Source organism: Dromiciops gliroides, chromosome 3 (assembly GCF_019393635.1).
Source record: "Dromiciops gliroides isolate mDroGli1 chromosome 3, mDroGli1.pri, whole genome shotgun sequence".
Taxonomy (NCBI): Eukaryota; Metazoa; Chordata; class Mammalia; order Microbiotheria; family Microbiotheriidae; genus Dromiciops; species Dromiciops gliroides.
The window spans coordinates 517,999,216-518,023,705 of record NC_057863.1 but is presented as its reverse complement, the minus strand read 5'-3'; positions in this window follow the sequence as shown (position 1 = coordinate 518,023,705).

The following is a 24,490-nucleotide window of genomic DNA, read 5'->3' as shown; positions in this document are numbered from 1 at the left end:
CACAGGAATCTACTGGCCCTGTGCCTCAGATTTCTGTTGGTTTAGCTTTCTCTCTTTTTTTTAATTAATAAAGTATGTTATTTTTTTCCATTACATGTAAAGATAGTTCTCAACTTTTGTTTATACAAGCTTTACAATTTCAGATTTTTCTCCCTCCCTCCCCTCCCTCCCCCCCTCCCCTAGACAGCAGGTAATCTGATATACAGGTTTTATTTTATATATATATATATATATATATATATATATATATATACACATAATGACATTAATCCTATTTCTGCATTAGTCATGTTATAAGAGAAAAAATCAGAGCAATGATGAAAAACCTCAAAATAGAAAAAAAACAACAGCACCAAAACCAAAAGAAATAGCATGGTTAATTCAGCATCTATACTCCGCAGTTCTTTTTTTTTAAATTTTTCTTGAATTTGAAGATCCTCTTCTATCATGAGTTCCCTGGAACTCTTCTGTACCATTGCATTGGTGAGAAGAATATAGTCCATCATAGTAGATCAACACTCAATGTTGATGATACTGTGTACAATGTTCTTCTGGTTCTGCTCATCTTACTCATCATCAGCTCACACAAGACCCTCCAGGTTTCTCTGAACTCCTGCTGCTCATCATTTCTTACAGTACAATAGTATTCCATTGTATTCATATATCACAACTTGTCCACCCATTCCCCAATTGATGGGCATCCCCTCAACTTCCAATTCCTTGCCACCACATAAAGAGCAGCTATAAATATTTTTGTACATGTGGGCCCCTCTCCCCTTTCCATGATCTCTTTGGGAAAAAGACCCAAAAGTGGGTCAAAGGGTATGCACAGCTTTATCACCCTTTGGGCATAATTCCAAATTGCTTTCCAGAATGGTTGGATCAGTTCACAGCTCCACCAACAATGCATTGGTGTTCCAATTTTCCCACAGCTTCTCCAACATTTATTATTTTCCTTTTTTGTCATTTTAGCCAATGTGATAGGTGTCAGGTGGTACCTCAGAGTTGTTTTAATTTGCATCTCTCTAATCAATAGAGATTTAGAACATTTTTTCATATGGGAAGAGATAGATTTGGTTTCTTCATCAGAAAACTGCCTGTTCATATACTTTGACCATTTCTCAACTGGGGAATGACTTGGATTCTTATAAATTTAATTTAGTTCCCTATATATTTTAGAAATGAGGCCTTTATCAGAAGTACTAGCCACAAAAATTGTTTCCCAGCTTTCTGCCTCCCTTCTAATTTTGGCTGCATTGTTTCTGTTTGTACAAAATTTTTTTAATTTAATGTAATCATCCATTTTGCATTTTATAATACACTCTATCTCTTGTTTGGTCATAAACTGTTTTCCTTTCCAAAGATCTAATAGGTAGACTATTCCTTTCTCTCCTAATTTACCTTTGGTATCACCTCTTATGTCTAAATCTTATATCCATTTTGACCTTATTTTAGTATAAGGTGTCAGATGTTGGTCTATGCCTAATTTCTGCCATACTGTCTTCCAGTTTTCCCAGCAGTTTTTGTCAAATACTGAGTTCCTGTCCCAAAAGCTGGAGTCTTTGGGTTTATCAAACACTACCTTACTAGTGTCATTTATTACTGCGTTTCCTGAACCTAGCCTATTCCATTGATCCACCACTCTATTTTTTAGCCAGTACCAGATAGTTTTGATGACTGCCACTTTATAGTAAAGCTCCAGGTTTGGTACTGCTAAACCACCTTCCTGTGAATTTTTTTTTTCATTATTTCCCTGGATATTCTTGATTTTTTGTTTTTCCAGATGAATTTTGTTATTATTTTTTCTAGCTCAATAAAATAATTTTTAAGTAGTCTGATTGGTATGGCACTGAATAAGTAAATTAATTTAGGTAGTACTGTCATTGTTACTATATTAGCTCTGCCTATCCATGAGCAATTGATATCTTTCCATTTATTTAGATCTGATTTGATTTGTGTGAAGAGTGTTTGATAGTTGTGTTCCTAGAGTTCCTGGGTTTGTCTTGGCAAGTAGACTCCCAAGTATTTTATATTATCTACTGTTACTTTAAATGGAATTTCTCTTTCTATCTCTTGCTGCTGGACTTTGTTGGTCATGTATAGAAATGATGATGATTTATGTGGATTTATTTTATATCCTGCTACTTTGCTAAAGTTGTTAATTGTTTCAAGTCATTTTTGAGTTGATTATCTAGGATTCTTTAAGTATACCATCATATCATCTGCAAAGAGTGAGAGTTTTCTTTCCTCCTTGCCTACTCTAATTCCTTTAATTCCTTTCTCTTCTCTGATTGCTAAAGCTAACATTTCTAGGACAATATTAAATAATAGGGGTGATAATGGACATCCCTGTTTCACCCCTGGTCTTATTGGGAAGGCCTCTAGTTTATCTCCATTGCATATAATACTTGCTGATGGCTTTAGGTAGATACTGTTTATTATTTTAAGGAAAGCTTCCCCTATTCCTAAGCTCTCTAGTGTTTTTATTAGGAATGGGTGCTGTATTTTGTCAAAAGCTTTCTCTGTATCTATTGAGATAATCATATGATTTTGGTTGGTTTTCTTATTGATGTAGTTGATTATGTTAATAGATTTTTTTCCTAATGTTGAACCAGCCCTGCATTCCTGGTATAAATCCCACCTGGTCATAGTGTATTATCCTGGTGATCACTTGCTGTAATCTCCTTGCTAATATCTTATTTAAGGTTTTTGCATCCATATTCACTAGGGAAATTGGTCTATAATTTTCTTTCTCTGTTTTTGCTTTGCCTGGTTTTGGTATCACCACCATATTTGTGTCATACAACGAATTTGGTAGAACTCCTTCTTCACCTATTTTGCCAAATAATTTGTATAATGTTGGAATGAATTGTTCTTTAAATGTTTGGTAAAATTCACCCCTAAACCCATCTGGCCCTGGGGATTTTTTCTTAGGGAGTTCATTAATGCTTTGTTCAATTTCTTTTTCTAATATGGGCTTATTTAAGGATTTTATTTCCTCTTCAGTTAACCTGGGCAGTTTGTATTTTTGTAAATATTCATCCATTTCATTTAGATTGTCAAATTTATTGGCATACAGTTGGACAAAATAATTCCTAATTATTGATTTAATTTCCACTTCATTGCTGGTAACATCACCCTTTTCATTTTTGATACTGGTAATTTGATTTCCTTCTTTTTTTTTAATCAAATTAACCAATATTTTATCTATTTTATTGGTTTTTTCATAAAACCAGCTCTTAGTTTTATTGATTAATTCTATAGTTTTTTTGCTTTCAATCTTATTAAATTCTCCTTTAATTTTCAGGATCTCTAGTTTAGTATCTAATTGGGGATTTCTAATTTGTTCTTTTTCTAGCTTTTTAAGTTGCATGCCCAATTCATTAATCTCCTCTTTATCTTTAATCTTCATGTAAGCATTTAGAGCTATAAATTTTCCCCTAAGCACTGCTTTGGCTGCATCCCATAGATTTTGGTATGTTGTCTCATTATTGTCATTCTCTTGGATATAGTTATTGATTGTTTCTTTGATTTGTTGTTTGGCCCATTCATTCTTTAGAATGAAATTATTTAGTTTCCAATTGATTTTCATTCTACTTTTCCCTGGCTCTTTCTTACATGTAATTTTTATTGCATCATGATCTGAGAAGGATGCATTTACTATTTCTGCCTTTCTACATTTGACTATGATGCTTTTGTGCCCTAATACATGGTCAACTTTTGAAAATGTGCCATGTACTGATGAGAAAAGGTATATTCCTTCTATCCCCATTCAATTTTCTCCAGACATCTATGATGTCTAACTTTTCTAGTAATCTATACACCTCTTTCACTTCTTTCTTATTTATATTTCGGCTAGATTTATTTAATTCTGAGCAGGGGAGATTCAGATCCCCCACTAGTATAATATTACTGTCTAATTCCTCTTTTAACTCATTTAACTTCTCCTCTAAGAATTTGGATGCTATACCACTTGGCGCATACATATTTAATATTGATATTACTTCATTATCTATAGTACCTTGAAGCAAGATGTAATTTCCTTCCTTATCTCTTTCAATGAGGTCTATTTTTGCCTGTGTTTTGTCTGAGATAAGGATTGCTACCCCTGCTTTTTTTACTTTAGCTGAAGCATAATATATTCTGCTCCAGCCTTTTACCTTTACTCTGTGTGTATCTCTCTGCTTCTTATGTGTTTCTTGTAAACAGCATATTGTAGGATTCTAGTTTTAATCCACTCTGCAATTAGCTTCCATTTTATAGCAGAGTTCATCCCATTCACATTCACAGTTATTATTACTATCTATTCCCCTCCATTCCTCCTTTTTACTTTTCCCCCCTTCTTTCACCCTATTCCTCCTCACCGACATTTTACTTCTTACCCCTGCCTCCCCCAATCTGCCCTCCCTTTTTATCACCCCCCTCTCTTTTCTTTACCCTTTTCTCCCTTGCTTTTGTCCTCCCTTCTATCAGTCCCCCCTTTCTCTTCCCCTTTTGCTTCCCTAAAGAATGAGCTAAGTTTCTTTATCCCAATGAATGTATATGTTATTCCCTCTTTGAATCAAATCTAATGAGAGTAGGGTTGAAACAATGTTCACCCCTCCTTTCTTTCCCTCTATTGTAATAGGTTTTTTTTTTTTCACCTCTTCATATGATATAATTCATCCCATTCCACCTCCCCTTTCCTCTCCTCCCATAGACTTCCCTTTTAACCCCTTAATTTTTTTTTGTATCATCACATTAAAGACAATTTATATTTATACCTTCTGTGTACACTCCTTCTCTCTGCCCAAATACATTTACAGTTCAAACAGTTTAACATAATTGGGTAACCTTTTTTCTTTTTCCCTCTGTTTACCTTTTTAAACTTCTCTTGAGTCTTGTATGTTAAGATCGAATTTTCTATTCAGTTCTGGTCTTTTCACCAGGAAAGATTGAAAGTCCCCAATGTCATTAAATGTCCATCTTTTCCCCTGAAAGAGAATATGCATTTTTGCTAGGTAATAGATTCTTGGCTGCAATCCAAGCTCCTTTGCCTTCCGGAATATCATATTCCAAGCCTTGCGGTCCTTTATTGTTGAAGCTGCCAGGTCCTGAGCAATCCTGACTGTGGCTCCATGATATTTAAATTGCATTTTTCTGGCTGCTTGGAGTATTTTCTCCTTCACCTGATAATTCTGGAATTTGGCTACCATATTCCTTGGAGTTTTCCTTCTGGGGTCTCTTTCAGGAGGTGATCAGTGGATTCTTTCAATGATGATTTTATCCTCTGATTCTATGATATCAGGGCAGTTCTCCTTAATAATTTCCTGGAATATGTTGTCTAGATTCTTTTTCTGGTCATGGCTTTCAGGCAGTCCAATGATTCTCAAATTGTCTCTCCTCAATCTGTTTTCCAGATCAGTTGTCTTTCCAATGAGGTATTTCCCATTTTCTTCTATTTTTTCATTCTTTTGATTCTGCTTGGCTGATTCCTGGTGTCTCATGGATTCCTTATCTTCCAACTGTCCAATTTTAATTTTTAAGGAATTGTTTTCTTCAGTAAGATTCTGCACCTTTTTTTTTTCCATTTGGCCAAGTGAATTTTTTAAGGCAGTGTTTTCTTCAGTGAAATTATGCATTTTTTTTTCCATTTGGCCAGTCAATCTTTGTGCTTCCTTTTCCAAGCTGCTGATTCTTTTTTCATAGTTTTCTTGTTTTGATTTCATTTCTCTCCGCATTTTTTCTTCTACCTCTCTCAATTGATTTTTAAAATCCTTTTTGAGCTCCTCCAGGACGGCTTTTTGTTCTTGAGACCAATTCACCTTCCCTCATGAGGCTTCACATGTAGGCAATTTGAGGGTATTGTCCTCATCTGAGTTTGCCTTGGCTTCTTCCCTATTGATACAGGAGCTCTCAATGGAGAGGGCTCTTTTTTGCTTCTTGCTCATTATTGCAGCTTGTTTGTTTATTTTTTAAGTTGAGGTCTGCTCTGGGGGCACCAGGGTCCATGTTTTGGGCTTCTTGTGCAGGGGTATAGGTGCTGGATGACTGGCTTTTTACCCTGAGGCCTTTATAGTATGTGCCGTTCACCCCCCTGCACTTCCTGTCTGAGCACTCTTGGCCAGGTGCCCGATCCCGGCGTTCAATCCCGGCGTTCGATCCCACCTGTCCCATTCGTGGCCCTCCCGGCCGGTGCAGGTAGGTTTTACCACTGTCCTTCTTGGCCATCAGATTTTTGAGCCAGGTTCCGGGGCCTCAGTTGTTCGGCTGTGGACAGCAGCTCCTGCTGACTTGCCCCGATCCCCTCGGTGCTGGGCTACTGTACTGCACTGGGCTTCCCTTTTTCCTGAGTCAGACCAACCATTTCCTGAAGTCTTCTAAATTATCTCTGGTTGGAAGACTATGTCTCTCTGTCTCTTTGCAGGTACTTTGGTTCCAGAAACCATCCAGAGGCTTGATTTAATGTTCTTTTTGAGGGAAGAGAAGGAGAGCTCAGGCAGCTTGCTGTTTCCTCTCTACCATCTTGGCCCCGCCCCCTAGCTTTCTCTTTATCTTACCTAGAATCTGGCTTCTACTCTACTTTGCATTTCTCTTTTACATGTCTTTTGTCATTATAGTTGTACTCCTTGAGGGCATGAACTGTCTTCTTTGTTTGTATTTATATTGCCAGAATTTAGCATTTTTTCAGCATCTCAAGCAACAACCAGAACTATTTCAGAGATACATTGTTAGAGGGATTTTCCTCACCCATATTTACTTTTCCTGTGAAATCACAAATGCCCTGGAGACAGGGTCCCTAGTAAATGCCTCTGTGCAACTCACCAGACAGAATGACAATTAGCTAGTGGAGGCTGCCTTAAGGACAAGTAGGGATAATGAGTAGCTACCACTGGATCTCCAGAGCAAAGCACTACCACTTCTCTGATCTCATTTGAATTTTGTATATCACTTAATTATTCATAAATTTTTCCTTTTATTGATATGAAATCTCCTCATTTACTTTCATCTTTTGTTTCTACTCCTATTCTTTGGCATGAAGTAGAGTATGTCCAGTCTTTCTCCCATATGAAAACTTTTCCACATTGTTGAAAATAGCTGGGGACAGCTAGGTGGCCCAGTGGATAAAGAACCAGCTCTGGATTCAGGAGGACCTGAGTTCAAATCCTACCTCAGACACTTGACACTTACTAGATGTGTGACCCTAGGGTCACATAACTCTCATTGCCCTGCAAAAAAAAAAAAAAAAAGAAAAAAAAAGTGTGATGTTTAAAATCTAAATTGTGGTCACCAAAAATTAAAAGGCTTCAGTACCAGTCTGTATTCCTCTGAAAAGATCTATTTCTATTTTGATTTCGCCTGTAATTAGAATTTCTTCTCCAAGTCCTACATCCCCTCAATGTATGCCCTTCCTTACGACAGTAACAACACACCTTAGTGCCCTTATTTCAGTGTTCACATGACTGACTAGGACTTGGTTGGGTTCTTCTTGAAGTCCTCCTCCACAAGCCTGCTTTAATCAGGAACTCCTCAATGACCCTGTCTTAATCAGGAACTCCTCACCAGCCTGTTTTAATCAGGAATTCCCTAGCAAGCTGTTTGTGGAAGCTTTTTTATAGATCTGGAACAGAGGCGGTCCTTACACGCTGCTTCAAGGTGATTGGTTGGCGTCATCCAAATCCATTGACTTTGAAGGTGTTCTCAAGTTGAGTTCACAGTCTAGTTTCTGACAACAATACCTTCTTAAGGGATAGCCAGGTGTGATTACAATCCAATTAACTTGAAGTAGGCTTAATCAGCAGTCAATTATTCTCACTTGATTCAATCAGTCTTGATTAATCTCCAGGTGGGTCTTTGAGTATCTGCTAAATCCCATTATTTCATCACAAAAGAAAGAAAAAAGAAAGAAAATAGTTACTGTATCTTCACATTCTTTTAAAAAATGTTAAACATTTTTATTTAAAGTTTGGAGTTCTAAATTCTATCCCTACCTCTTTCTTTGCCTTTCTCCCTCCATGAGACAGTAAATAATCAGATATATGTTATGCATGTGAAATTATGTAAAACATTTCAGTATTAGTCAGTTAATATAATTTCTATGGAGGTAGATAGTATGCCTCATCATTAGTCCTTTAGGATTGTCTTAGATGAGTGAATTGATGAGAATAACTAAATCATTCATAGTCCTTCAACATCTAATATTGCAGTTACTGTATACAATGTTCTGGTTCTGTTTACTTCACTCTATATCAGTTCATATCTTTCCAGGTTTTTCTGAAATTATCCTACTTGTTCTTTCTTATAGGACAATAACATTCCATTACAATAATATATATTTTAGCCACTCCCCAATTGATGAGCATCCATTTGATTTCTAATTCTTAGTCACCACAAAAAGAGCTTCTCTAAAATATGTTTGTACAAATAAGTATTTCTCCTTTTTTTGGATATCCTTGATATGTAAACCCAACAGTGGTATTGCTGGATCAAAGGGTATGCAGTTTTATAACCCTTTGGGCATAGTTCCAAATTATTCTCCAGAATGGTTAAATCAGTTCATAACTCCACCAACAGTGGATTAGTATTCCAGTTTTCCCACATCCCCCCACAATATTCAACATTTTCCTTTTTTGTCATATTGGCCATTCTGATAGGTATGATGAGGTATATCAGAGTTGTTTTAATTCACATTTTTCTCATCAATAGTGATTTAAACCATTTTTATGTGACTATAGTTTGCTTTTATTTCTTTGTCTGAAAACTGCCTGTTCATATACTTTGGCCATTTATCAATAGGGGAATGACTTGTATTTTTATAACATTAACTCAGTTCTCTATATGTTTGAGAAATGAGACCTTTATCAGAGTTACTTGCTGTAAAAATTCTTACCAAGTTTTCAGTTTTCCTTATAATTTTAGTCACATTGGGGTTTTTTTTGTTTGTTTGTTTTGTTTTGTTTTGTTTTTAGTGAGGCAATTGGGATTAAGCAACTTGCCTGGGGTCACACAGCTAGTAAGCCTTAAGTGACAAAGCTTTTATGTAGCTAATAGTCAAGATGTCAAACTTCTTGTACATGCACAATCTCAAAAGAATATGTAGTAATTTAAAGAGTTTGTAGGATTAACTTGCAAAGGGGTCAAGGGAAAACATTCTAAGCATTAAGCAAATTGCTTAAGCAAAAACATGGAAGTGGAAAAATGTCAGGCAAAGGCAGGGAGAAAAGTAGTCCAGTATTTTTAGTACACAGAGTTCATGGTGGAGCTAAATAAGACTATATCTATAATATAGAACCAAATTTTGGAGGATCTTGAATGAGAATTAAGTTTAAATGTTATTTTATAGAGATTAAGAAGTCATTGAAGGGGGCAGCTAGGTGGCACAGTGGATAAAGCACTGACCTTGGATTCAGGAGGACCTGAGTTCAAATCTGTTCTCAGGGGTGACTAGGTGGTGCAGTGGATAAAGCACTGGCCCTGGATTCAGGAGTTCCTGAGTTCAAATCCGGCCTCAGACACTTGACACTTACTATCTGTGTGACCCTGGGCAAGTCACTTAACCCCCATTGCCCCACAAAAAAACAAAAACAAAAACAAATCTCACCTCAGACATTTGACACTAGATGTGTGACCCTGAACAAGTCACTTAACCCACATTTCCCCCCCCAAACGAAGTCATTGAAGATTTTTCACCAATGTATGAATGATTATTGTGACAGAAATATAAAGGAAATATTAAATTGAGGAAAATAATGTGAGTGGGAAATCCTATTAATAAGCTGTTGTAGTAGTCTTAGCTACTCACAGTGAGGATAATAGAGTCTTGGAGGTAAAAATAGAGATGAGAATGAAGAGCTGTTGGAGAAGCATAATTAATAGGTCTTTGGCATTGTAAAGGATCTGAGAGAAGAAAAGTCAAAGAAAACCTAAGTGTCCTGAAAATGGGAAAAAAGGTAGCACATTTAGGGAGAAATATAATCAACCTTGTTATAAATATGTTAAATTTGAATTTTTGGGGGGAAATCCAGGTAGAAATGGCATAAAGCTAGCTGTGAATATTGTCCTAGATATATGAAGAAATGGAAGCTACAAAAAGCCATATGAAATATGTTCTAAATGACTAATTAGAGAAATGCAAATTAAAATAGATTTGAGGTTCTACCTCATACCTATCAGATTGGTAAATAGTACCAAAATGAAAATATAAAGATTGGAGCTTCTCTGAGCAGCTTGTTGATGCCCTGTTGGTAGTATATTTGTGAATTAATACAATTTTCTGGAAGGCAATTTGGAATTATATATATGTCATTAAGTACTGCATATCCTTTAACCAGCATTACCACTGATATTCCTATACCTAAATGAGATAAAAACAATAAGAAAAGGTCCTGGGCAGCTAGGTGGTGCAGTGGATGAAGCACTGACCTTGGATTTAGGAGTATCTGAGTTCAAATCCAGCCTCAAACACTTGACAGTTACTAGCTATGTGACCCTGAGCAAGTCACTTAACCCTCATTGCCCCTCAAAAAAAAAGTTCCTATGTTTGAACAAAATATTTAAATCAGCTCCTATTGTGATATAAAAAACACTCTGTTTTTAAAAATAATTACTATTGTTATAGGTACTAATTTGGGGTAAATATATTTTAATTTGTTAATATTATATTCCAGTAAATTATTGACTGTTAGTCTCAACTTCTCATGGTCTCAGGCCATATAGTAGAGAAAGCAGAGAGTTTCAGAATGCCAGTTATCATGAGCAGAAGAAGAGCCCCAGAAGACAATGCTGTCTCCTACAGGCAATATGTGATCTCAAGGAGACCCAAGAGAGTTCAGAAGACCTCCATTGTCCTAAAAAAAGAGCCAAGAGGGCTTCTTCCCAGGATTTCTACCCTCTTTTGATAGAAATTTTTATTAAAGCTAATTGGTTAGCATCATTCAATTCTTTTCATTGACATAATTTGAAGGTGTTCTAAATTAAAATTAACTATACAGGTGACATCAGGGAAAAGGCCCTATCTCAAGTTGCTTAAGGCAAAGTATATTAACTAGTTGTGATTTGATCCCATCAGTCCTTCACTGAGCTAGACAAATGATTCTATCTCCATTTCTTTTGTTCTCTTGGGTTTCTCCCAGAGAACTGGAGGTATGATGGGGAGAAACTCTGAGAAACTAGTCCCTGGGTCCCCCAAGAAATCCATTCTTAATAATTATTTTCTCACAAAACAAAATAAAAACAAAACCTGGAACTATCATTTGAGGAATGGTTGAATAAAATATGGGATATGATTGTGATAGAACATTATAATACTATTTGTTGTTGTTAAATTGTTTCTCATTTGTATCTGACCCTTCCTTTGTACCCCATTTGGGGTTTTCTTGGAAAAGATACCTGGGTGGTTTATCATTTTCTTCTCCAGGTCATTTTACAGATGAGGAAACTGATGCAAACAGGGTTAAGTAACTTGTCCAGGATCACACAACTAGTATCTAAGGCTATATTTGAACTCATGAAGATGCCATTCTATGCACTGTACAACCTAGATGATTCACTATGATACTATAAGGAAAGTGGGAATACATTATTTTTTTAAAGGCATTGAAATACTTATATGAAATCATCCAGAATAAAGCAAGCAGAATCAGAAGAACAATTTATACTAAAGTATTAATATTATAAGGTCAAATAATTTGAAATTTTTTATTAACTGATGAAGAATGAATTTAGCAGAACCAGGAGAAAACCATCAATAACAACACACTGAAAAGATAAAATAAATTATAAGAAGTATGGTCAATGCAATGATCATCCATGATTCCAGAGAACTAATGATAAATCATATTATCCTCTTCTTGACAGAAAGGTATTAGGTTTAGGGATGCAAAATGAGACATATGTCTCAGACACATACACGGACACAAACTGGCCACATATATGTATACAAATACATGGTGAAAGATGGTATATTTTTTGCATCAATATTCCTATTTGTTTAATGAATTTGTTTTCTCTTTTTTTATCAAGTAAAATAAGAAGTAGAATAGGAAAAAGTAGAGCTGTTTATTGAAAAGCAATTAAACATAGAGTTAACTACATATTATAGATATGGAATGTAGTTTGTATTTTCATATGAAGTTACTCTATTGTTAATTTTATTTATTTATTTAGTTAATTTATTTAGTTTATTTAGTTACCAGTGAATTCTTTTAGTCCAAAGATAATCTACAAATGGTTGTAATATGAAAAAAAATATATCAATAAAACCTTCTTAAAGAGAAATATTTTGACAGGTTTTTGGAAAAAGGTAGCTGATTGTGAAATAGTTAATGGGATTTGCAAAGGAATGTAGAGAAGAGAGGTAAACAAAGAACTTTAACCCCACATTATTAGTATGGGGACTTAGCATAATGTGGGGTATCTATGGTATATATGGTAAAAGGAAAAAGATAATAGGATATGGAGTCAGAAGACCTAGGTACACGTCTCAATTCTGCCATTTACTGTCTGTGTAGTTTGTTTGTTTGTGGGGCAATAAGGGTTAAGTGACTTGCCCAGGGTCACACAACTAGTAAGTGTCATGTGTCTGAGGCCGGATTCAAACTCAGGTCCTCCTGAATCCAGGGCCAGTGCTTTATCCACTGCACCACCTAGCTGCACCTGTCTGTGTAGTTTTGAATAAATCACTTAAATTCTGGGGGACTTTCCTCTTCTGTAAGACTAGAGGGTTAGATTAAATGACTTTTAAGAAATATTCTAGCTCTAAATCTGAGCCTATTTTGGTCTTCCTTTCTGACTGCCAACTTCAAGGAATTATATTTGGGCAAGAAATGTGACTTAATGAACTTTTCACTTAATAATAAAATATTTGCTTTGCTAAAAGCTTCCTAGCAAGTGAAACAAGGAGAAAATTGATTCCCCATTCAACTTTTATCCAAATTTTCCCTTACCAACACCAAATACCTATTTTTAATACATAAAATCATACTATTGAGTGATCTTTTCTGTTGTTGTTGCTGTTGTTGTTTTGGTACCAGACCTGAGATTTCCCTGTGAGGAAATTCCTCTCTGCCAATGCAGATCAGAACTTCCTCTGACTTAGAGTCTTAGAGAGTTTCCTGGGAAAATGAGAGATTAAGTGACACCGTAGGGTGAAATACTTGCTTCTGGTAGGTTCTCTATTCATTTCATTAAACAGCTTCTAGAAAATAGATTCTTACATAAACTTTTTTGGTCTAAATACTTTGATAACTGCAATTCAACATATTTGCTTTCCTTTGTACTTTCAAACATCTTATTTTATGCATTTGAAAACATTATTCTGAAAAGTCAATAGATTTCTCCAGAATGCCAAAGGGGTCTATGATACACATAAGAAAAGGTTAAAAACTCCTGATCAAGAATAATTATTAGTTAAATAATGATGCATAATAAAAAGCAACTGAAGATTATGTAGCTAATCTCTACATTTGCTTTTCTCAAAAGTTGTCTCATACAAGGAAGCTACAATTCTAATAAAACACAGAACCAAAACATTCTCTCCAATCACTGTATAAAAGATAATCAATAAGGAGAATAATAGAAAGCAAAGAGGCTATGGTGAAAATGCCTCTAGTAAGAAGGAACTCAATCTTTGCCAAATCATAGCTCCCAGTTCTCCTTGTAGTTTGTCTTGTGACAATTAAAAATATGAGAGACATGGTATCTGGGTAATTTAATCATTTTATTAATATGGCCAGTGGGTTATTAATAAAATGTGATCTATAGTTTTCTGTCTCTGACCAATGACCCCTTCCTCATGGTTGGGTCTTGCTCATAAACATTTCCCACTGTAGGAGGTCCACCACACAGAAATAATATGTTCATATGCATATCATACAGAGAGAGAATAGAGACAGACAGGCACAGAAAGATGGAAAACAGGAGAAAGGGGGAGGGAGGAAGAGGAGGAGGAAGAAGAGTGGGTGGAGGAGAAAGAGCAGGAGGAGGAGCAAGAGGAAGAGCAGGAGGAGGAGGAGGAGGAGGAGGAGGAGGAGGAGGAGAGAGAGAGAGAGAGAGAGAGAGAGAGAGAGAGAGAGAGAGAGAGAGAAAGGTTACTCTGCTTCCTCCTTCACTCCACTACTTAGAAACAACACAAAGACATAAATGAAAGAGCTGGTCAGTATTTTGGTCAGTTCTGTTGAACAATAGTTCTTTATTACAAAGGAAGTTTCTGTTGTTATAGTAGGGGTAGGATATTGGGAAATGATTCTGGTTTGAGAAAAAGCATCAATGTTTTGTTTTGTTTTGTTTTGTTTTTAATGTGAGCAAAGGATTCTTTCTTTCTGTACATCCCATTTCCCATTAATGTTCCTTTGCCCAGGCTGTTGGTACTTAGAATGCATATCTTTTCTATCTTTGCCTTTAGAATTTCTAGTTTCCTTCCAGGCTCAATCCACATGCCAACCAGCCAGGTTTTTATTGATTTTGCACTTCTTAAATTATAATTTTTGTTTCTCTGTGTGTCTGGTTTATCTACCTTCCACCTTAATTGAATATAAGCTTTTTGAGGGGAAGAACGGCTTCCATTATTTTCCTTGTATCCCCAGAACTTACCACAGTAGATAACTAGGTCCTTACTAAAAATTTGTTGAAGCTAATTATATTATATCAAATATAGCTACTGATGATAGTTGAAGCATATGTTTGGGAACCAGAGAATAGCTTTCTTCAAACAAGCAGCTCTAACACCTGACATCAAGAAGAATCTCCATCTGGTATTCATGTTAGAACGGGGAAGCTTATGTGAACTTAGGCCCATAATTCCTCCAGAATCATGTCAGCATAATCGAGCATTTCTATGATTTAAAAAAAAAATCTAGGTGGCAGCTAAAGCAGGTGTTTTTGCAGATTCTGTATATAACAGAGGCATAAATCCTTAAAAGCTGTATGGATATTTGCAGCTGGTTTTCTCTGGTCCTGTTTCTGGAGGCAAACACATTTGAATTTAATTGCTAAGCTGAATACAGAGCTTTGTACTAATGTGCTAACTCCCCAATACAGCATAAGTGCCCCTTTGAAAAAAAATGCTTGCTTTTTGTTTATTTATTTGAATTGATTTTTCAACATTTTGAAAGTAAGGCAAAAAGTTGAGGCACAAATCCTTAAGATAAATGGGGATGGTCTGGTCATAATCAGAAAGATATCATAGCATAAATGGGCTATTTTTTTATCTTAAATGTTTGTTAAATGTCCCCAAACTCATTCCGTTAGCTATTTTCTATTTTTAGTAAGTTTACAAAATGTGAAAATAAGCTTTATTTTTTAATTATGATACTCCTTATAACCTCAAATATGCTGATCTGATTATCCTCCTCGGCCCTTAGAAGGGAGCATACTGTCTTCAAGTGTCCTTTGTGTTCTTTGTATCAGAGCCAGCCCCAGGAAAAATTGTGAAATTGACAGGTTATTTTTGAAATGCCCTTCCATTTGCCCAAGGCCTTTATATTGGCTTGTTGACATCTCCACTATAACTCTAGGCCCTAGTTTAATCCATTTGCTCAATACCCAATGTTCCGAGACTTTTTTTCTACATAAGATACTAACTATCTATCCTATTTTATGTATTATTAAACTTTAGAACTGGGAGGTAACTTAGGCATCAAAAGGATTCCCAAGGAAAGCCCAAAGAAGTACAATGACTTATCTAAGACCATGAGACACAATTCAGTGCCCTCTCATCTAGCTCTTATGATAGAAAGCAATCCAAGAAATCATTCTTATTAATGTGTTGTTGGGGGGTGTGGGGAGTGCAGATAGATGGTGCAGTAGATAATGTGCTGAGCCTAGAATCAGGAAGACTTCTCTTCCTGAGTTCAAATTTGACCTCAGAAACTTATTATCTATGTGACCCTGGGCAAGTCATTTAACCCTGTTTGCCTGAGTTCCTCATCAGTAAAATGAGTTAGAAAAGGAAATGGCAAACCATTCCAGTCTCTATGCCAAGAAAATCCCAGATAGAGTCACAGAGAGTCGGGCACAACCAAACAAGAACAATCCTTCAATACTTCCATTAAAATGGAAGTCTTACTACATAGATTCTGAGGTACATCAGTGAAGGAAATATTTTTGAGAGGTGATTTATTTTTGGTATCTGAATGGCACTGATAATTCTATCTCTAAACTTACTAGCAGTCACTTAATGAACATATGTTATGGTCTTTTCTCACAGTGCTCATCTTTCTTGTCCACTTTGTTGCAATTAACCTTGTTGACCACTTATCCTCCTCCTACATGTTCTCATACTCTCTCTTTGGGATTTTCAAATAGATATAGATATATATTTATATATATATAAATATATATATAGTGGGCATATAAATATAAAAACCCCAAATACATTCTGTAATAGATAAGTAATCAAAAGATATAAACAAACATTTTTAAAAGAATTTGAAAGTAAGAAAATTCATATAAAAGAATGATAATGAGATATATGTAAATCAAAACAATCCTGAGGATTAAACATAATACACAATATTTTAAGAAAGATAAAATATGATGGGAAATATTGTAGCTATTGCAGGAAGTTAAGCACACTAGAACATTGGTTATAGAGCTGTGAATCAGCATATTAATTCTGAAAAATAATTTGGAATTACATAAAGTGAAATAAAATGTCCATAGCCCGTTGACCACTGCTAGACATATGACCCAAGAAAGTCAATGATAAAAATAAAATTTCAATGTAAAAAAAATAGGTAAGTAGCAAATTTTCTGCAGAAGCAAAAAAATAAATAAATAAAATGAAAACACATTAATTAATTAATTAAGGCCCATTCATTAATTGGGGAAAAAACTAAAGAAATTTTGATAAAATTACTTTGGTGTAAGAAATAACAAATGTAATAAATTCAAAACATATGGAGAGATTTATATAAACTGATTTATAGTGAAGTAGAGTCAAAAAAGTCATATATATATAATTATAACAATGAAAATGTATAGAATAATAAATTCAAAATAATTGAAAATAAAATTAATAACGAACAAAGAATAAATGTGGTTTCACATAAGGTAAATGAAATTACACTTCTCTAAAATCCTTTGCATAGTTGAGAAGTACAAGGTTGACAAGCATTGCATCTATTTTTGTTTTTGTTTTTGTTTTTTTGTTTTTGTTTTTGCAGGGCAATGAGGGTTAAGTGACTTGCCCAGGGTCACACAGCTAGTTAAGTGTCTGAAGCTGGATTTGAACTCAGGTCCTCCTGAATCCAAGGCCAGTGCTTTATCCACTGTGCCACCTAGCTGCCCCCTGCATCTATTTTTTAATTTTTGCTACATATCCATCCATTTTAGTGATTATTTTTTTTTCCTCTTTTCATTTTTTTTCTTAAATGATAATCTTCTTAAAATGGAATGTCACTCTTGAACTAGTAGACATGGGAACATTTAGGTAATGTAAAAAAGATATAAATTGTTTAAATGTGTTTATATGTACATATGCATTACATATGTGTATTCACACACATATGTACACACATATAGTGAGATTTAAAAGTTGTTATATAAGATCTGTGTTGATGTGCTTTATCAATACAATACATATATACATATAAACACATTTGTGTGGGTATAGATACATATATACTTATATATTATGTATATTTATACTTATGTATATATACATACACATTTATACACTTATATATGCTTATTCTCACACATATGTGGTTTAAATAGTTTATTCTTTGAATTCTCAAGGATATTTGGGGATTTTTATTTGCAGTATGGGAATTTATCATCTCTTTGTTTATAAAAACCTTCTGGTATATAATCTAGCCATCTGATTTTTGTCTTTCTATGTATCTAATCAAGTCCACATTTTGAAAGCTGCTTTGATATGCTGAATAATGTCTATCATCTCATTTACAGAAAGGCAAAATTGACCTATATATGCAATTGTCACTTATGGTCTGTTTTGATCATAAAGGTGATATATATTTGGAAAAAATCATGGAACATGTATACATCTGAGAGGAAGCTGGTAAAGTATTCTGTTGGTAATTAATGTGCTACTGAGAACTGTTGGAGTCAATTTTATCCATCTTTACCATTTCTCAGATTTTCAGAGGAGTTAGAGTTATAGTTACTTTCCTTGATATCTCTTCTTTCATATATTATGTTAATGGTGTGTAAACTTGTGTTTGATCCAGCAATTTTTTTTTGATTGTGTTGGCTTTATTGAATCCATTCAGATGACCAGAAAATCTTTTCATCCTCTTTTTCCTTTGCGCTGATTTGACTCATTGTATTACCTTAATCTTTTGACATTTGCTTTAAATTACTGATTAGCAAATCTAAGATTTTTGCTAGGCTTTGCTGTACTGGATTCTTTTCTAAATGTTTCTTTTTCATTGTTTCTATTTGGGTAACCTGATGTTTGTTATTGCATGAACCAGCATGATATTGATGAATTCCTCCAATGTGTTTTCCCTTATATTGTCACTAACTTCAGTAGTTTCAGGGATTTTGCCAGGCTACTACAGTGCTCTCAGAGCATAGAATTTCTAATACACATCACTTTGGTTGACAGTCCCTTACTTTGTTACTGTCACATTTCTCCTCATAACATGGGTGACAGGTCAAACTTTGAAAATGAGGTTGTATTTCAAAAAAAGAGTTTTGCTTACAGATGAATGGTATTATTGGGAGATAAGTATGATAACATGATATGTACAAAAGAGGTGTACAATTTTATGATAATAAAGAAGAGAGAATCCTTTTTTAATAATAGTTATTTTATTATTTTCTAGTTACATGTAAAGATAGTTTTCAACATTTGTTTTCATAAGATTTTTAGTACCAAATTTTTCTCCCTTCCTTCATCCCCAAGACAGAAAGCAAGCTGAGATAGGCTAGATATGTACAATCACATTAAATATATTTCTGCATTAGTCATGTTGTAAAAGAAGAATCTGAACACAAGGGGAAAACCTCAAAAGAGAACAAAAAACAACCCAATATTAGAAATAGTATGGTTCTATCTGCATTCAAAGGCACAGTTGGTTTTGTTTGCTTTCTGGATGTAGAGAACATTTTCCATTATGAGTCCTTTGGAACTATCTTGGACCATTGCACTGCTGAGAAGAGCCAAGTCTATCACATTTGATCATCACACAATGTTGCTGTTACAATGTACAATGTTCTCCAGGTCCTGCTCACTTCACTTAGTATCAGTCCACTTAAGTCTTTCCAGGTTTTTCTGAAATCCTCCTGCTCATTGTTTCTTACAGCACAATAGTATTCCATTACATTCATATACCACAGCTTGTTTAGCCATTCCCCAGTTGATGGGCATTCCCTTGATTTCCAATTCTTTGCCACCACAAAGAGAGCTGCTATAAATATTTTTGTACATGTAAGTCCTTTTCCCTTTTTTATGATCTCTGTACTACTGTAGACATAGTAGTGGTACTCTGGGTCAAAGTGTATGCCCTGTCCAATAGCTCTTTGGGCATATTTCCAAATTTCTCTCCAGAATGGTTGAATCCATTTACAACTCCACCAATAATGCATGAGTGTTCCAATTTTTCCATAACTTCTCCAACATTTATTATTTGAGAAGGATCATTTTTCATTTAGGAATTAAGGAAAGGTTTCACAGAGTTAGTATCATTTAAGGCATCTTAAAGGAAGACTATATATTTGATAGGAGAAATGGGGGAGAGGGAGAACATCAAGGTTTCTAATCATACTAGACTACACCAATGTCAGTGAGCATTTATTAAGTTCCTGTCATGTAGTGCCAGTAACAGAAATGGTGAAGTCAGAAAGAGGATCATGTTTAGGAGGAAAGATACAGTGTTCTATTGAAACATTTAGATGGCAAGATCCTGTAGGCAAATGGAGATTGAGATCTGTAGTTCAGAAAAGACATGAGAATAGGAAATATAGATTTGTGTGACATCTTGGATATTGAAACCAGTAAACTGAAGGAGATTGACAAAGAAGAGAGTAAAGAGAAAAGAAAATTAGGTCCAGTACAGTCTTGGTGACTTGGAAACTAAGTATGAGAAACTAGCCAAGGGGATAGAGAAGTGATGTTTTCAAAGGTAGGAGAAAAATGAGGACAGTGTGTTACAGCTAAGGGAAGAGAGAATTATCTAGGAGAGTGGGGTGGTTCACAGTTTCCAGTTAGGTAGAGAGGTCAGTAAGGATGAGTACTGAAAAAAAAAATTCTTTTTGGTCATTAATGACCATAGATTTCATTAAGCATCTACTCTATTTAAGTCACAATTCTAGGAAAGACAAAAATGACAAATTGTTTATGTCCTATAAAAAAGAATTTATGCTACTGATAGATTTAATATATAAATAGATAAATAAGTACAATAAAAGTTAAAGAGATAGAGACCATACTTGGTGGGCTTCTAATAAGAGGTGGTACCTGAAGCTAAAAAAAGGAGCTAAAATTTCAAAAAGCATTAAATATATTAGACACATTAAGAACAGCCTGTACTGAGGGACATAGTTGGAAGACAGAATTCTAAGTAATGTGAACACTTAGTAGGCTATTATAGCTGGGATTATGTGTTTGTGAAAAGCTGTAGGAAATCAATTCAGAAAGGAAAGATAGATCCAGATTATGCAGGGATTTATATGCGAAAGTGGGTAGCTTGTATTTTATCCTAGAGGAAGCATTGATATTACTTGAGCATGGTGTTATGGTTAGGCCTGTGTTTCAGAAAGAGTATTTTGACAGCCACCTGGAGAATAGATTGGAGAAAGGAGAGAGTGGGAGCAAATAGACCAATTAGTAAAACCTCCCTAACTATCTTCTAGGCTGTTTACCTCTTAAAAATCAGTTACTTTCTGGATCATGCATGAGATTTATTCATTGTTGGTTATGGCCAAAAGGGAGAATTTTTTTCCATACAACCTCTCAACACTGCTTCTATCACTGTAAAAGAGATATAGAAAGAAAGATATATAGAAATTTTTTTTTTGCCTAGAGCATAAAACTCTTCCCATGACTTTTTTCTGCAGTTAGTAGATATTCTTCTCTTTTACTTTTTGGCAGTTTATTTTTGTTGTTTTTATTTAGTTCTCATGACTAATCAGTTTGTATACAAAACATTTACTTCATAACCCTTTGTTAATAGCAATATAGTGACTTGTAGTTTTCAGAAATAATTACTATTATTTATTTTTAAGATCTAGGACCTCTTACACAGAATAGAACCTTCATTTATCTATATCATGATAGATTGGGAAAAGAAGGCCTTAAATAATCTGATTTGTGCCACAGCTTTTATGTTTAGAGAAAATAAAGGTAGAATCCCAAAAGTCAGAGTTGGGTAGCTCAAAAGAATGAAATTATGATGAGAGAAGCAAAAGCATAACTAGGGTGTTGCAACTGGGACTTTTTATCATAACACCATAATTTAAAGGAGACAAACAGTAGAAAATAAATATTTTTAAAGAATTATTTAAATGGGGGGTCTACCAGATCTTGACCTTCTCCATCCCCCTGAAAAATTATTGTATTTGAATTCCCCCAAAATTGCAACTTCCAAAGCAGCAGCCTAATGGTTTCCCAGGGTTTCCTTCCTAATGTGGGATGGGGGAATGGGACAATATACAGTATCTCTTTCTCCATGATTAATTTGAAAGTATATTTGATTTTGCTTGCCATTGTCATCATTAAGTACAAATATTGTTTTTGAGTCCTTTCAGTAATGTCAGACTATTTGAGTGATCTCACTTGGTGTTTTCTTGTCAAAGATACTGGACCAGTTTGCCATTTTCCTCTCAAGCTAATTTTATACATGAAGAAACTGAGACAAATAGGATTGTGACTTGCCCAGGGTCACACAAGTAGTAAGTGTCTGAGGCCAGAATTGAACTCAGAAAGATGAGTCTTCCACCTAGCAGCCCACATACAAATATAGGTATATATGAAATCCAAACAAATTAATTATTGGAGGAATGTACTAGTAAGTGGATGATCTAGGAGAGGCCTTATGGAGGAGGTGAATTTTGAGCTGAGCATTGAAGGAAACTAATCATTCTAAGCAGATGAAATGAGGAGGAAGTAAAATCTAGGCATAGGGAACAGTCAATTAAAGCTAGAGAGGCAAAAGATTAAGTATTATATTTGAGAAACAGAAACACGGCCAGTTTGGGGGCTGTAATGTTTGTGAACAGGGACAATAGTGCCAGGAAGGTAATTTGGTACTGAAATTATTTTAAATGGAAAGAAGAAAAGTTCATATTTTATTTTTGAAGTGATAGAAAGACACTGGAATAGGAGAGTGACATGGTCAGAACTACACTTGGGAAAAATCACTTTACAACTTATTTGAAGAATGGATTGGAAGAGAGGACTAGGAGCTGAGACAAGGAGCATATTTAAGGGGCTAATGTGGAACTCTGGGTTATGCGACTTACAAGATAAAGTAATACATTATTTTCTGTATCATGAGAATAACCTCTCAGACTCCTAATGCATCTCTCTCTCTCTCTCTCTCTCTCTCTCTGTATGTGAGTGTATACACATGCAAATATATACACATACATTTGGCTTTCATATTCTTTTTGTAAATATTTTCTCATTTTGTCTTCCCAACAATCCTGGAAGATAGATGAATCTTCCTGAATCCAGGCCCAGTGCTCTATCCACTGTGCTACCTGGCTGCTCCATACTGAAATGTAGCAGTACTCAGCTAGAGAACTAAGGAAAAGAGGGAAGTGAGTGGGGAGAGGTAAATTCAGGTGTGTGTGTGGGTGGGTGGGGGAGGTATTGTGAGACCAACAGGTTATATTTTGATTGATTTGCCAGGTCTGAAAAAAAAGACCAGTTTCGTTTCCCCAGAAGTCAATTGGAGTAAGGGCTGAGGCCACCAATAAGTAAATTACTAAATTCCCCAGTGAGAGAGGAGGTTGAAACAACTTTGAATTTTACGCATTAGGAGATTTAGCAATGAAGGCAAAGGAATCAGAAAGAGAGTGACAGAGGAATATAAAGAAAAAAAATAAACCCTGAAATTACCAAAGATATCAAGAGGGAAAAAAATGAAATAAAGACTTTGAGAACTGGGAGATAAGCTAACAAGGAAGAAATAAAAAACAGAAGTAAATAACTATTGCAGGACAATCATAATTGTCAGAATTAATATTAAACTTTAAATTTTAAAAAGTGGTTCACAATATTGCCTCAATTAATCAGAACAAAACCATATATACCAAGTGTTATTCCCATTTTATATATATAACAACCGAGGTTGAGAGAAGGTAAATGGTATATATCCAGTGTCACACAGTATGAGGCAAGACTGACTCTGAATCTTGCATTATATCCAATTTACCACCTAATCACTGAAAGACTAAGGAAGATGAATCAATACATCTGATGAGGTAGAGAAACATATGGAAGAGAGCAAGGCACCACAGCATGAAATTCCTGAGTGATTTGAGAGATATAAGGATTCTGAAAGCATTATTCATGGCCTATTTAAAAGAAATGAGGCAGCTTGGTGACACAGTGGTTAGAGTGTAGCACCTGGAGTCAGGAAGACCTGAATTCAAATCAAGCTTCACATACTTACTAGTTATGTGACCCTTGGCAAGTTAATTAATTATTGTTGCCTCAGATTCTCATCTGTAAAATTAGCTGGAAAAGGAAATGACAAATGACTCAAACATCTTTTCCAAGAAAACCCCAAATTGGGTCACGAAGAGTCAGACATGACTGAAAAGACTGAACAGCAACCAGAGCAAAAACAAACAAACAAACTTGAATACACAGTGGCAAAAATCTCACCAAAGGGGAGAAATCTTACTTCACTACTTGGATGAGGGAGTACCAATGATGAAGGCTCCTATGGGAGAAGTGAGATAATCAATAAAAGGAGATGAGGACCTTACAATGGGTTTAATGTGCAGGAATTTCATTTTTAGACTCCTTTCATTCTGTATCAGAAGTTGGATCAGAGTACCTTGTGGAAATTGTTACTGTATATAATGTTCTCCTAATTTCACTTTGCATCAGTTAATGTAACTCTTTTCCAAGTTTTTCTGAGAATACCCTGCTCATCATTTCTTATAGTACAATAGTATTCTATCAGCCCTTCCCTAAATTATGTGCATTTCCTCAGTGTCCAATTCTTTGCCACTGGAAAAGAGCTGCTATAAATATTTTTGTACTTATGAGTCTTTTAACTTTTTTTTAAAAATTGCTTTTGGGATATAGATCTAATATGGGAATTGCTGGGTCAAAGGGTATGCATGTTGTCATAGTCCTTTTTGCATAGTGCCAAATTGCTCTGCAAAATAGTTGAATCCGTTTACAACTCCAACAATAGTGTATTGGTATCTCAATTTTTCCACATCTGCAACATTTGTCATTTTTCTTTTCTGACCTATTAATCAATCTAAGTGTGAAGGAGATCCTCACAACTTGTAATTTGCATTTCTCCAATCAAAAGTGATTTAAAAGATTTTTTCATGGCTTTGATAGATAGCTTTGATTGCTTCA